The 15,909-nt window shown below is 36.6% G+C and overlaps 2 long non-coding RNA genes and 1 pseudogene across 4 annotated transcripts; 2 read left to right on the forward strand and 1 right to left on the reverse strand.

Moving 5' to 3' along the window:
* Positions 1–226: 226 nt before the first annotated feature.
* LOC147493831 (succinate-semialdehyde dehydrogenase, mitochondrial-like) lies at positions 227–4,827 on the forward strand (annotated as a pseudogene). The gene is made up of 13 exons (XR_015199594.1): positions 227–348; positions 439–543; positions 638–815; positions 1,706–1,747; positions 1,885–1,995; positions 2,485–2,550; positions 2,667–2,744; positions 2,995–3,072; positions 3,895–3,964; positions 4,116–4,201; positions 4,449–4,481; positions 4,600–4,695; positions 4,781–4,827. The product of XR_015199594.1 is annotated as a succinate-semialdehyde dehydrogenase, mitochondrial-like (transcript).
* A 2,060-nt stretch (positions 4,828–6,887) lies between these two features.
* Positions 6,888–7,753, forward strand: LOC147493832 (uncharacterized). The gene is made up of 2 exons (XR_015199875.1): positions 6,888–7,326; positions 7,457–7,753. It is a non-coding gene; the product is annotated as an uncharacterized LOC147493832 (long non-coding RNA).
* Positions 7,754–8,502: 749 nt separating this feature from the next.
* Positions 8,503–15,109, reverse strand: LOC147493833 (uncharacterized). Of its 2 annotated transcripts, XR_015199876.1 has the most exons (4): positions 14,959–15,109; positions 14,811–14,889; positions 14,660–14,743; positions 8,503–9,288 (listed from the first exon to the last, which is right to left on the reverse strand). It is a non-coding gene; the product is annotated as an uncharacterized LOC147493833 (long non-coding RNA). The 2 variants fall into 2 exon arrangements; XR_015199877.1 differs by lacking the exons at positions 14,660–14,743; positions 14,811–14,889; positions 14,959–15,109 and adding an exon at positions 9,817–12,423.
* Positions 15,110–15,909: the final 800 nt, after the last annotated feature.

Consider the following 15,909-nt stretch of genomic DNA (forward strand, 5'->3'; position numbering starts at 1 on the left):
GATTTGCCGCTGCTGTTAAAAATCTGCAAGTTGGAAATGGCTTTACAGTGTGACGCAGGTATTCAATTCTCCAATTTGCACTAAGGTTTAAAGTTATAAATGTTCCTGATCTAATTTGTGTAGGTTCTCTCTATTTTTTTTTTTGTTTTTTTTAAAGTCTTTCATTTACTACGTACATATTCACTTCTTGTTTTGAGAATGGACTTTTCAAATGTGATTTTGATAGATGAGTGTGGATACGAAAAGTGTTACTGATCAGCTAAGAAGTAGTGGTCTCTTACAAGGTTAAGGTTTTATAGGAGGGAAATTGTCAAATGGACTAATGCTTATGATGGCAAAACCATTGTGGTTGGTCTTTTCTATACTTTCTTTCTTTATTTTCTGTTATTCATTGCAACATTAACTAAATAAATTGCTTCTCTTGTAATGTAATGGCAGGTCTATGATCCTGCCACTGGTGATGTGATAGCCAATTTGGCTTGCATGGGTAGGAGGGAGACTAGTGATGCTATCTCTTCTGCCTCGCATTATTTAAAAAAGTAAGTTTTGGGGATTCACATTATACCGTTAATCTTCTTTACATGTTTTAGTAGTTCCTCGCACCACTCTTTGCATTATTTTATTTATTAATGACAAGGTACTTTGTGTTCATTTGCTTTTGTATTTCTTTCAAAGGTCCACAATTTGATTTTGATATTCATGTACGTTACAGGTAATTTATGGAGCTAACTTTATCGAGTACTATGCTGAGGAAGCAAAACGGTGATATCATTCCGACACCACTTCCTGATCGCCGATTATTTGTTTTAAAACAGGCAAGCATCTTTCAAGCTCGTCATTTAACTTGATGTTTCTTTTGAATGTTGACATACTCAAAACCTTACTTGCTGGCCTCTTTCAATTATAAGTATTCCTAAACTAATTAACTGAGTGTGGGGAAGTACTTGATACAATGATACCATTAATAGTACTTCTTAATTCTTGTGTTATTTATTGAGTATTGAAGTGGGAGCATGTATTTTAATCTCTAATAAAAGGGAGGTTCGAAAAAAAATTAGTTTCAAAGTCAAGAGGACTAGATCAGACCAAGGTGCATCTTTCTCTTAACTTTTAGGAAGTACTTGATATTATTCATCAAGCAAGTCCCCACCCTTCACAGCAAAACCGTGTTTATTGAAAGGAATATAATGGGACTTGTTGACATGGTTGAGTCTTTGTTGTTCTGGTTTGAAACTAAATTTGGTAGCAGTTGCGAACTCTCCTTACAATTTTTCTTAATTTGGAATTAAATACTTTTTTATGACAATAAGTAAATACGACTAATTTCAATATGTGGGAAGATGTTATTCTATTTAGTACCACCAAAAGGACTAGTTGGTTGCATAAACCTCGATTGTGTATTATGATATGGCTCTATTAGTAGTAAGGTAGTAGCATTCAAATATCTTTTACTAGAAATTCTCTTATTTGACATTCAATCAAGGATCTGAAGATGCAAAAAACTGTTGGTGACAATCTTAATTTTCACTCATATTTTGAATTCTGTAGAGAGGGAGGCAAGAATGTAGTACACCTGCATCCTTTATACTGGATTTTTTAAGCTTTCTAATTGAATTCGGACCTTATCTATATGGATCTATTATTACTTTATTAAAGGTCTTGCATCATTCTTCTTCTCTCAGAGTCTTTGTTGGTGTCATTGGAGCCGATTACACCATGGAACTTCCCTTTAGCAATGTTCATTCAAGCAAAATCGCAAGGTATACTCTCTAGTTTAACCCTTTTTGCATATAGTTTGAGATTTTGAATATGGATACCTTTTTGTTTTGGTTGATACCTTTATGCCTTTTTAAGATCATAAGCTCTCTATTTATGTTGTTTCAGGTCACTCCTGCTCTAGCTTGTGGTTGTACAGTAGTTACCAAGCCCTCTAAACTTACACCCCTGACATCTTTAACAGCGGCCAAGCTTTCTCTTCAAGCTGGCATACCACCGGTAAACTTTACTGCCTATATTTTACAACGACGGACCACATTGTCGTCCTTTTAGTTCCATGCTTTCTTTTTCACACGACGATTTATTTTTTATTTTTTTCTTTCCACTGGCCATTTATTTCTTGTAGACTTTTAGTCAATTAAAAACTTTCAACTGAACCAATTAAACTTTTCGTGTATTAGAATCCTTTGGTTTTACTTGATTTGATGAGTTTTGCAATTGACATCAACTGAAGTGAACTGTTTTGGTGGCTTCAAATAAATGCTAAGTTTGATTCTCATTACTTATGTTTTGAATGGTCTCATTCTTAGTGTCGTCTTTCGAACTCCATGGACTATTACTTCCTCACATTCATTGGGTCTCATACTCTCATGAAAACATACTATTTCCCTTCACTGATACCATTATAAAGTTTCTACTGTGATATTATGCTCCACCACCCTTTATCTTTTTACTGCCTCTTGCAACTCATGAAGTCAAATAAACCAGGGTGGTGTGAATGTGGTTATGGGAAATGCTTCTGAGATTGGAGACACTATTCTTGAGAGTCCACAGGTGAAGTACCTTTTGACTTCCGAACTCTTTTTGGATGGTGACGTGAACTAATCTCCTTGTGGAGTTTCAGTTAGTATTTCAACATTGGCATCTTCTTTTCTTTTTTCTCATTTTAGGTGAGGAAGATTACATTCACGGGCTCAACAGCTGTTGGAAAGAAATTGATGGCAGGTGCAGCAGGAACAGTTAAAAAGGTAGATGCGATATATGAAGAAAACTTGATCATTGTATTGGATTGTACTCTTTATGATTGATGCACATCATAAATGTAATATAAATCACATATTGTATAACTCTTGTTGAAGGACTATAGTTGTTTTGAGTACGTTGAAGTACAAATGATACAATTTACCCTGAATCTTAGACATTTATTAAGCACTGCATATATCTTTTTGGTAGAATACACCATATTTATAATTTCATTTTGGATATTGAGATTTGCAGGTATCCTTGGAACTTGGTGGAAATGCGCCTTGTATAGTTTTTGATGATGCAGACCTTGATTTGGCAGTGAAAATAAGTGTAAGTTATAATGTGACATCTGACATCTCCACTTATAACTCGAGTTAGCATGTGAAATATAAATTAACATGCATATATGTTCCTCCTGTATCCTTCAATTTGCATGGATTCTCAAACCCTTACTTTGATATTTACGTATGAATTTATGCAGGTTATATATACATGCTCATTTTGTTATTAATGTGAGGCCTATGACAGTTGGACACTGTTGTAGATTCTTACATAATGTATGTGAACTTTTATATCTGTAAGACATAGTCACTTCTAATTAGATTTTTATTTTCTAGTTTGTATGATCTTTGTAACTTTCTTGTACACTGTTTTGCTATCAGTACACTAATAAAAAAGTAAAAAGGTTTCTAGTATTGGTTTCTTTTTCTTGATCCTCGTGTTTTCGTTCAACTAGTGATACTATGGATGTAGATGTTACGGTTCCTCAATTTGTTTGTGAACTTATCCACCGAAATTGGTACGGTTAGATACTAATCCTATTATCCGTTTTAGTCGTTGATATTTTAATTTGCGGGGGCTTTTGGAATTGATTTATTTTAACAATGAGACCTTTGCAACACTAGCATAGGGTCACTTACATTGGTTGAGTCTCATTGATCTAGGGGACATGAACCGTTTCAAAGCTTAAAGCAGTTTAATTTCCTGTGTCTAACTGAGGGTGTGTTTGTTTACTGAGAAGATATTCATATGCTCTTTTTAATTTTTATAAAATATCTACTTCTTTTTTACTTTTTTCGTTTAAGTTTTTCATCCAATCCCAGTATTAGGTAGCTTTGACATTGTGACTGAATTTACCCTTTGTATTTACAGATTGCAAATAAAAGTTCCGTAATGAAGGCCGACATATGTGTATGTGCAAATAGAATACTAGTGCAAGAAGGTATAGGCAATGCAATGAATATTTTCCAGGCTTTTGTATCTTTTGTGTCCAAACTGGCTGTCTATTTTTCATGTCTTTATTTCTTTTGAGATCTCTTGAAGTCCTACTTTACCTCATCTATTGTCCTTTCTTATAAATCCTTTATGTGCAGGCATTTGTGAGAAATTTGCAGGTGCTTTCGTCGCTGCTGTTAAAAATCTGCAAGTTGGAAATGGCTTTACAGATGGTGTGACGCAGGTATTCAATCCTCCAATTTGCACTAAGGTTTAAAGTTATAAATGTTCCTGATCTGCTAAAGAACTTAAATCAGATTATTGTCAGTAGGTAAGAGATTTCAGTATATTCGTTCTCTCTCTCTATTTTCCGGTAATTATTAAAAACCCCAAAAAATCATTGTGTTGAGCCGGTCCCCAGTGTAACCATTTGTACGCTTTTAAATGGTGATCATCTGCTTACACTGATTCCAGTTGTCTTCTTTTTTCAGGGTCCACTGATCAATGAAGCTGCCATACAAAAGGTTAGTTCTGTTTAAAATTTTGTCATCTTTTTATAAGCTCTTTTCCGTTTTTCATACTCTTGTTTATAGTAATAATAGGTATACTCTAGTTTGACCCGCATTCTTCATTTTGTTGCAGGTTGAATGATTTATTAAGGATACTTTCACAAAGGTAATTTTTATAACCTCTGCAAATGTAACTCCACATCTTGGAGCCAGCACCATGGAAGCACAGGTATATTAGATGAACAGCTGTATCATCTAGTCATGCTTATTCAATTGTATTATCAGGATTCTAATGACTGGTTATGATAACTCAGGAAGGAGTGGCCATTGAGATAGCTGATGCTTTTGTTGGGGCCTTGAAGGGGGAGCTCTCATCTTCTTTGTGAATGCACCCATGGTTCCCCGAGGTATGTCCACAACATTTTCTCCTTTTGTTATGCATTTTTAGGATTTCTTTCGCTTCTAGTGAAAGTTTTTGCTTGGTCTGATTTATTAAAGTAACAACCGCCCGGTTGAGACCCCCTCGCACCTTTTTTAGAAAGTGTTAGTATAGAATTGGCTTGAATCTCCATATGTTAAAATTCTCGCATCCCGGTGTAGTTTTGTATATCAGTTTTTCCTTTAGTTAAATTATGAATTCAAAACTCTCCTCTGTTATGTTTATAATATAGTACTGACAATGCATGGGATTCATGTGTTTGTGGTATGTGATAAAGGGATCTGATTAGGTATATGATAGCCGTCTATAAGATTTGTGTGTGCTTTAATCTCCATATGTTATAATTCTGCATCCCGGTATAGTTTTGTAAATCAGTTTATCTTTCGGTTAAGTTATGAATTCAAAACTCACATGTGTTATGTTAAGAATATAGTACTGACAAGACAAGCATGGTATTCATGTGTTTGTGGTATGTGATAAAGAGATCTGATTAGGTGTATGATAACCATTTATAAGATTCATGTGTTTGTTTGATTTTACTGTGGCAATCGAATTATTCAAAGTGCATGACCTTGTGTATATTTAAGTAGTAAGATTCAAGTTTTCATCTAGATTGAAAGAATTGATCTCGTAACTCGTCTCCTCGACATGTGTGCTTTCGAGCTTGCACCATATGTTGTATTACGAAGAAACTAGGCGACCGCGAAATGGTTGGAGGTGGTAGTGGTGTTAAAACATTGAAGGTCACATATGCTTCGCAAAGAGTTCCCCGATGATCTTGACACTAGATCGCTTCGCTTGATCACTAAGGGTCCGATTGAATGAAAAAGGGCAAACGCGACAAGAAAATAGGATGCTAATGTACTTGATGGTCACAATTGTTGAACTTCTATCGCCGTATACATTTGATGCTATTATTGATGAAGTTTTGGTCTGAGCTTGCAACTTGTGCACCAGTGAATGAGCTTAGAGTAATGGAGTATGTAACGAAAGGAGGTCGATGCACCAGTGTTGCTTGAGATTACAGAAATAGCAATACTAATATCTTTATGATCAATCTGGGAAAGATCCATTCAAGTTGTGAGAAAATTTTGCTAAGTTAACAACATTATTAGCATACACACAAGACGATAAAAATCCTAGTCTTACTTGCATCATCATCCTCTTTACCCAAGCTCTCTTGCTATGATTCTCATAACCTATAGCTGTACACCAGGGATGTTATATGATTCTCTAGAGAAGGAATAAATGGTATCCTAACATGATTAACAAACCACTTGGAACCAACACCATATTGAGGTATTTCTTGTGCCATTCCATTTTCTCTTAATTAACTAGCTAAACGAATGCTCTAAGGTTGTTTTGGAAACCGTTGCAACTCTTTTTGGAGGTTTAGGCTGTCTTTCAACTCTTTTTGGAGGTTTAGGAGAGTGTATTAGCTCGATTTAGAGACACATTTGTTCTTGCTTGTTTAAACAAATTTGCCTTAAACTTGATGAAAGCCACCAAGAATAGCTTAAAGTAATGGTTTTCTTGTAATCTTGTAAATAATAACCAATTTGCCCACATATATGATAGTTGAAGTGTTGAACTAACTATTTAATATATATATATATATATATATATATATATATATATATATATATATATATATATATATATATAAAAAAGAGAGCCAAATAAATGATATATTACGCCACGCCCCAATCGCAATGTAGTATACTAATTATATATTATAAAAAATATAAATAGAAATAGCCGGGTGTTATAAAACCCAACCAACCATCCGAGATACTCCACTAATATCAAGATATATCTAAAATAGTTTAAAGAAAATTTTAGCTAAGTTAACAACATTATTAATTTTTACAAGAACGATAAAATTTATTTACTTAATTTACCCCTATCTAAAAAGTTGTTGGGGCTTTTGATGGACCTGCATCATCACCATTCTAGTCCTTCGTAATTTTATTTATTTTTTATGATAAGGACCGTTTCCAATTTCTAGTCCTTGGATATTCCGGAATACACGAAATTGGCATAAAAATCCTATTTCTTTTGTGGCACCATACCCCAAGATTTTATGGAACACATTCACACAATGAGTTTTTGATTGAGATGGCATCTTTAGTAGGCATTCACCATAAAATTGCAATATTAGCAAAATGCCAAATGCCAAACATGGTAAAGCCCAAAAGATTAAAATACAATCATTCCCTATTATGTGCACCGTCGATCAGTCATCGAACCATGCCCAAAAGTCGTTGTATCAAAGCAAGCCGAGAGAGAAAAATTGTTCCAAGTTGTATAGCTGCTCAAGTTTCTCCCAAGTCCTCACCGTGATGGCGTGTGATCGGATCCTTGCATATTACAATTCCTTCATTGCATTTTCAATTCTAATTCCACAATTTCCACTAACTGGTACGTTAAATCTTTCTTCAATGTTCTTCTTCTCTCGTTCGATCCTCTCTTTTTTTTGGTTTGGGTTTTTTAATGCATTGGATTTGAAAAGAAACTTTCTGCCGTCTGATCTAATATGTGTAAGTTGCAGTCATCATCATGAGTTGATCAGGTGAAGAAGACAAACCAAAGAAAACGACGAACAAAATGAAATTTGAGACACATACTGTGATTGCAAGATTGCAAGATTCATAGAAAAAGGTCGCATAGCGGAGACTCCGAATCTTTAAGGTCGTGGGTTCGATTCCCACTGAGATCATCATCTTCCTGGTTTTTTAGGTCCGTTCCAGTTCCATGGTGCTCAGTTAGATATCGTCAATTCATCATCATGTAGCAATAACTCATACTGTTATTCATTACATTTTTCTATAAAAAAAAAATTCTACCACCCAACGGACTAAAGTAACTTATACCAAGCTGAGGGATCTTCCCGCCAAATTTTAAGAGAAACTAAATGCCTGCATCAAATGCAGTCCCCAGTACAATAACTTCAGAAGCAAAATATAAACGCGTTATTGGACTGAAGAATTGAATACAACTTTCGGTAAATAGTCATGCCATCTCTATGCCAGCAAAAGAGTAAAGATAAGAGGGGCCCCTTGTTTCATTGTGCCAGTCAATGGGCATGATATTTTTAATACCAGACATTGTTATCCTCGCCATTAATTTTCCTGAGTAGCAGAGAGATCCCAAAATTTTGAGACTCACTAAAGTATATAAAAAGAATAAATGGTTGGGCATAGAAGCAGTCATGGGCACCAACACAATAAGAGTTCCATCAGAACATTAAAGTTTCGTACATACACATTCCTTTGCCTGTTTCTGTAAGAGCCTCACTAATCACCATGCACATAGTTCACTGTCTGCTTGCAGATGTCTAAATTACAACAAACTTCTGAAAACCATGGATCCAATATGTCAAGATGGTAATGTTGACCAAGCTAGCTACATGGTTCCCCAGCAGCGAAGTATGATGGAAGCCATCCATTTTGCTTTTCTAAAACCTCGACATTGTAATAGTTCACAGTATTTTGCATATGTCATGTTCCAACAGGAATACTAACGAAGGCTTGAATCCATACAGACGCCATAATTAAATCGTCACAATGAACTAAACACCAACTTGAGTAGAGAAAGTTTCAGCACTTAATCCAGGCCTTTAAATATGTTTCCCAGCTACACAAATCATGTTGTTGTATTCCATTTTTACAATACATCCTGCCCACTAGTTAAATAGGATACCTAGTAATACAGTTTTCTGATAGCAAACCAAACAAAGTTCAGGAATATAAAAGTAGTGGGAAAATCCTTCTACATCCTTTTCAGTTTTAGTTCTTAACTAACTCGACTTTGCATTAAAAGGACTAACCGATTAAGGACCAGGAAACATAAATTTGAACAAGAAAAATGAAAGAGATTCTTGCTGTAATGCTTCTATCAGTTTTCCAAAACCCCTCTTTGTGTTACCGGAAGAGGGTTGGAAAAGGGATAAACAGGATCCTGTTAGGTGATTGAGCCTCACATTTAAAACACAAAATACCTTACTCCTCATCCTTAATATTCCCAGCAGATCCTGCAGAAGTCACATTACTTCGAAGTTGTTCTACTGAATCCTGAGTACCATTCATGGACCCTATCAGTTGTCTTCCATGCTTTGTCTTGATATGCCTGGATGATTCCCAAGTTTCAAGCATTGTACTCCTTTGCTTGCTACTATGTGAAAGACTCGCGGTAAACTGGAATAATCCACTTGAATTTCTTCGCTTGCTACCTTGTGTCAAGGACCCAGATCGGCGGAAACGTCCATGGAAGAAGTCCCCATAGATCTTTGATAAAATCGACCAGAATGGTTGGTACTAGTTTTGTCCAGCTCACTAGGTTCCGCATAATGGACCAAACTGACCCGGCGTGAAATTTTTCCAACTGCACGAAGAAAGAATGTAATCGTTTTTTTCTTTTATCAGTATGAAGGAATATAATCATATGAAAGAACTATTTTGACCATATACACAATACTGTTGACGATGGCAAAGACCATAATATTTCCATGGTAAAATTTTCCATTTTGAAGGACAATTCTCTTACAATTTTATACATTCAAGTGTGATTAAACTTCTTTACTCTTCAGGCATTTCTGATCTTTTCCTTGCTTGAATCTTTATACAAGATTAACAATCATGGGGCAAAAACTTTCAGGTCTCTTGGGTTGCAAATGAGGGAATTTTCCACTACTCACTAGTAAATGAAAAATATGAAATACTTCGTCTGAATAAAAATCTTATCAAGGAGGAAAAGGAAAGGGCAATATTCTAAATATTACAAGCAAGGTTGCAGAAAATTTTCATCTTCGTATAAAGGCCAAGAGAGAAAAACTGAGATTGATAAACTAAATTCGAAAAGAAACAAGGTATAAAATCAAGGCGTCAAGGAGAATTATAGTAGATCACGTACTTCTTATCATAGGAGAGTGTGGATGCCAGATCTTGAAGGTAACTTTAAGGTCAAGTCTGCTCATGAGGTGACTAGACTGAAGACACAGAAGGTTGGATGGTACCGATATCTATGGAATTCCTATATCCACCCTATAGTTGCTGGAAATGTGTGGAAACTTCTTCATAAGTGTGCTGCAACTGATGATGTGGTACAAAAGAAAGGAGTCAAACTAGTTTCAAGATGTTACATATGCCACAACACGACTGAAGACTTTAACCATCTGCTATGGGATTGCCAACTGGTGCAGGAACTATGGAAGTGGATTCGAGGGCGTTTTTTTCTGCAGCAGAAATTTCAACTATCTCTCAGACGATGCTGAAATGATGAAGGGTTGCAGCCCTTTGATCAGAAACTTATGGATAACTGCTTTAATAGGTGGCATGATGGCATTATGGTAAAATCGAAACAAGGTGTTGTTTGAGGATGTCATGTCTTCGATTGTTTTCTGCATATTGTAAGAGCGGAGGTGCATCACACTTCAGTACTTTCAAAGGGATACATATACTCTAATGCACAGGAGAGTGACATTGGAGGTGTTTAGCGGAAACATTGGAGTAGAAACAAGCTATATGGCTGAATGCAAGGCAATTGTGGAGGGTGTGGAAATAGCAGTGGAAAGGAGCTGGAATCAACTGTGGATTGAGTCAGACTCAACCTCTGCTATTTGTGCTTTCAAAGCTAATTCCTTACCGTGGCAGCTTCAGTCAATATGTAACTTCTGCAAGGAAAAGATATAACTTCTGCAAGGAAAAGATAGGTAACATAGCCATGACCACTACTTGGTGGGAAACTAATTTTGCAGCCGGCGCCATGGCCAAGTATGGGGTTACTTTAGTGAACAACTGAGGTATGGTGGTATGAAGGAAAACCCCCATTCATATATAAATGGGAGGATCCTATGGTGACCTATTTTAGATTTGAAGCATAGCCACGTTTTTGTAAGGGAAGCTCATAGGCAGCTTTCCTAGTGCCTCATTGTACCCTGTACATTTTTTCCCAATTTCTAATACATTTTTAGCTTACCTAGCAAAAAAAAAGCATTTTGTCAATATCCATTATAATATTATACAGACATATGCTGCCAAAACACAGTAGTACCTAACACAGTCTAGTCTAGGAGATTAATAGTCTAATTTCATTCAAATTTAGGGTGTATCTACACCGCATGGCCCAACACAGTAGTACCATCCGCAGTTGCTTGTCATTGGATGTTACATGGCTGAAAGGGGGGAGGGGAGAGATTATCATTCAAATTTAGGGTGTATCTAGCTACACCACATGGCCCAACACAGTAGTACCATCTGCAGTTGCTTGTTATTGGATATTGGGTCGTGCGTGGCGTTGCAGAAGAAATAGAAGAACGAGTCTCGCACTAAAAAAGCCTAAATTGAAGGAAAAGTAGTCAAAATCTATTCCTCTTTTTCACAACTTCACATCACTTCGTCCAATGATATAACTGTGCAGTTCCATGCGGGGTAGCGTAGCCTTAAATTTCTTAAAGGTAATGAACTTTGTCTCGCAAATTCAATGAACAACCCTAAATTAAGAGGTCAAACTATGTTCTCTAGCACATATATGATCCACCAAGCGATTTGGTCCATCTTGCATATCAGGCCTACCTTCACAGATATTAAGTATTCCCATGAATGCTTCACGTGCTGGACTTACAGCTGTTGGCAAATTCAAATTTAAGTGTCCTACACGTGATTGAGTCTCCTCCGCCAAAGAAAACTCTCCGACCGCCACTGTAGCAGTACCCACTGGACTTCTACTATTGCTGGAAGAAGATTGTAAAGCCCTGTTATCACCACCAACCTCCCCTCTTTCATCAGATTATGTTGTCTTACTTCTTCCCTAACTATTACAGCTTCTGATATGTTTTCTGTATCCACTGACTGACCATCAAGACCAACAACGCAATATTTCCTCTATCTTGCCGACACCCAAACTCCATCTTTATCGAACATCACCTTTTTTCCCCAATCAGACCCTCTTCCTTTCTCTTTCAACATCATCTCCTTGTAGAATTTGATTTTCTCTATCACACTTTCCCAACCTAGATCGTCGCTAACCACCCTCACCTGCACTTCAGCTATGATCGGTTCTTCATCTTCCCCACCCTTCTGGTTGTTTCTCTTACTCCTCCCTTTTGTCTAATCTTCTCCCACCTCGCGCACCCTCACCCTCCAATCTACTATTCTCTCTCTCAAGAACTTATTGACCACCACCTCGTCGAGCAAAGTGTGAAGCTATGAACCAGTCCTCCTTGGTATCTCCTGTTCGCCATTGTTTCATAGCTTGATACCTTCTTTCCTTGCTGGATTCACATTTTCAGACCCTTGACTGTGATGTAAGGCCACTGTAGAACCTTCAGCAAATTCTTCAAAGGAATGTTGCAATTCTTTAAAGGAATGTTGCAATTCTTTTCCATCCTTCACCATTATTTCCTTCCGGTACACAGAGAAAGACGGTATGACCGTTGCTGGAACATGGGCTGATAGAAATCTGCACATACCTACCATTATTGTTGGTTCTTATTCCTACGTTCTCTACAAATTGACCATCCCTTTTTCCCTGTTAGTGCAAACATCATCTCAGATTCTCATTTGCAAAGAGAGGACCGAAAGTCAAGCAACCCACAAAGCTGTCTCCTTTGTTAGAATCCCTTTGGTCCTGTAACATGCTCTCCTCTTAGTAATTCCAATCGAGCTTCTTCCACGTACTTATACTAGTCCACCCTACCTCAAATCTCTTCCACTCAATAAAGATCATAATCCTCTTTATATGACAATAGCCTATGGACTTCTATTCCTTGGCGTGAGAAACTTCTGAGAGAGCACTCTACCGGATGGAAAGGAGTAATTCTCGAGAAAACTCACTGAATCCACAACGATTGCAGTTGAGAAATCAAGAGAAGAACACTTTCTAAAAGGCAGAAGAGAATCAATCAACACTATTATGAAAAGTAAAGCCCCCTGAAGTCACAATGATTCCTTCTTTTGTGAAACTTCATTGGCAACTATCTAAAACTATCCATATAAACTGCACACATATATATAGAGAACCTATCCATCTAAACTACACATATAAATATAACCAAGAATTCCTATTAACCAAGATCCGAAAGAATACAATAACCAAACCTTAGTAAGGATTTTCAATTCTCAACCAGTAACCTCAGTACGGTTTTCCTTGAAATTATGCTTTCAGTGCGAGGCTCATTTCTCTTCTACCACCGTGTCAGGGCCCAATAGCCAATAACAATCGACTTCTGAAGATATAATTGTGCAGTTGTAGGTGCAGGTGCAGGTGCCGACTAGCAAAGTCGGTAAAACCTTTGGGTGATGATACTAGGCCAGCATCAAAGAGTTACTGATCTCATTTAAAACAGGCTTACCCAAAAAAAAAAAAAAAAAAAAAACTGTATAGTAAGTGTATCCTTAAATTTCATAAAGGTAATGAACTTTGTCTTGCCAATTCAATGAACAGTCCTAAATTAAGAGGTCAAACTACGTTCTAGTACATGTCCTACTAGTTCTACATATGCATTGATGCATACCAATAACTGTAACACTGTTTTACCTGATCAAAAGAACAATAATATAAAAATTTATAACATTGTCTTTGTCATGAGTCATGAAAAACTAACAAAGCGAGAAGGGTTATAAGAGGTCTACAAAAATAATTGACCTCAGAAGAAGGGCCTGTCATGTGGTTGGATTGGTGATTATGGTCGAGGCACTCAATTTTTTCGAATTTCCTATAAGAATGATGATACATGACATTATGTTTACTTCAAAATATTGCTTATTTATTGTCTGAAACGATACCTCAAAAAGAGAAGAGGTATTATACAATGATACCTTAGGCATGCACATTATACAACAGCCTAGAACTACTTTCACTAAATATTACCGCATTTTGGCCTTGGCGCTGCCTTTGACTGCAGATAGACAAACACCCATCTTCTATTATACAAAATAGCTCAGTTTTTTATTGTAAGTTGACAAGGCTTAAATGTTGGTCTCGATTTTCTTGAGATCTGTGACTTTCTTATAAAACAGAAATTCTTGGCTGAATTTTTGGCAATATTCTCGAATTTAGGAGACTAGATAGACAGAAGAATAATGATTTTTTACTCTCTTTTGTTAGTTAATGGAATTCAATTCACGATCAAGTATTAGGTAAATAACAACATAATGGTGATCAATTAGTGTTCAATGGGTTTTAAACACTACGTACGTTACCTAATCCAATACATTATCCAAAGGAATTGAAGAATTCAATCTTCTCACAATCAAACACATCTATGATAATGGCAGTTCACAATCAAGTATTAGGTAAAAGCTTGTAGCCATATCCACTATACTAGCTTTGATTTGCATGTTGTCCTTTAACTTTATTATAGTTGTCCTTTTACATACTTTTATTACAGTTGCAATATTAATACAAAATCTCATCTCCATCCATTTAATTAATCAATGGCGCCTTTGTTTTAACTTTATGTGGATCTGTTTCAATCCAGAACTCTTATGTGTTTCTATTATGCTGTTAAAGCTAACGTACAGTAAATCAGTAATCCACTTGCCACTAAATTTTTGCACCCCTCAAATGCATTGTGTTATAATGCATCCTTATGTGCTTGTAATGATGTTTGCATTGATGTTTCTGTTTTGCGAGTAGTGACCAACATAAGAGTTTTAGTTCCATTGCTAGATGCTAGATGCAGATGTTTCATATTATATATTATCATATGAGGTGTACCCAATGCTAGATGCAGAGGGGTAAAATAGTAGAATACCAACTTTTCTGTCCAACGCTGAAGATTGAAACACCGTAGCATCCGGTACTTGAGAAGCATAGGTGACCAACTCGTAAGACTTCCCTACCATTATTCTCAAGTTAAAACCCACAAATTCAAGAAGAAAAAACAACAAACAATATAATCTTACCCGATAAACTCTCAAAGCTAGAAAAACTTCCATTCCTTTGCAACTTAAGTGTTATCTCTTGGCCATCAAAATCAGGAGTCTGAAAAAACCATTAAAAAAAAGAAGAGAAAAGAAAAGGGAGAATTAATAAGTGGGAAGAGATAATTACTTAATGAACTGGCCATTGAATAAGCCAGAGGTCCTTATTAGAACCCATTGAAGATATATCTAAAAGTGGCTCCTTATCATTCTCTTCAAATTTTGGTACATCCAGTTTTTTTGCCATTTGATCTACTTCGGAATAAAGATTGAACAGATGGGGAGGAGGGTTTAGTAGGGTTTAGTAGGGCTGTGAATGAACACAAAAGAAGACTCCAACACACAAAGCAGCAGCGCCAGCAGATGAAAAACAACACCCAAAGACATAACAAAGAAGACTCCAACACACAAAGAAGAAGAACAAAGCAGTGAAAGCATCACCCAACACACTGCAACAACAACACCCAATACACAGCAGTAGTGCATCACCACACACACAACACAACACCACACCACACCACACCACACCACACCACCACCCACACACAGCATACAACACCACACCACACCAGACACACCACGCGCACCACACCACACTCTACCACATGACCTACCAGCACACACACTCACACACATACACCTCCACCACACCACACCACACCATACACACACACACTACCACCTCCACCACACCACACCATACACACACGCAAGACTGGTTTTCTTTTACTCTGCCCATACCTCAAAAGAGCCTTAAGGCACCAAGCCTTTTAGAGGCTTAAGGCGAGTTTCAAAGGCTATTGAAGCATAAAACTCAATGTCCAAAAACATCACTATAAAATTCCAGAAAATATGTAAGGCTTAAAAAAATACCCACCCTCACACTGTATGTAAGGCTTTAGCCTCAGTGTGCTTTCCCATTGTGAGTGTGTGACCCTCTATAACTATAACTATATGATACACCATTAACAATACATTAATTAATAAATTACTCATTTTGTTTTTGAGAAACTGTAATTTTACTAAATTATCAAACTAAAATATAAAGCAAAAAGCAGTGTTACATTAATTATTAACTAAG

The sequence above is a fragment of the Coptis chinensis genome, chromosome 6, assembly GCF_015680905.1.
Source record: "Coptis chinensis isolate HL-2020 chromosome 6, ASM1568090v1, whole genome shotgun sequence".
Taxonomy (NCBI): domain Eukaryota; kingdom Viridiplantae; phylum Streptophyta; class Magnoliopsida; order Ranunculales; family Ranunculaceae; genus Coptis; species Coptis chinensis.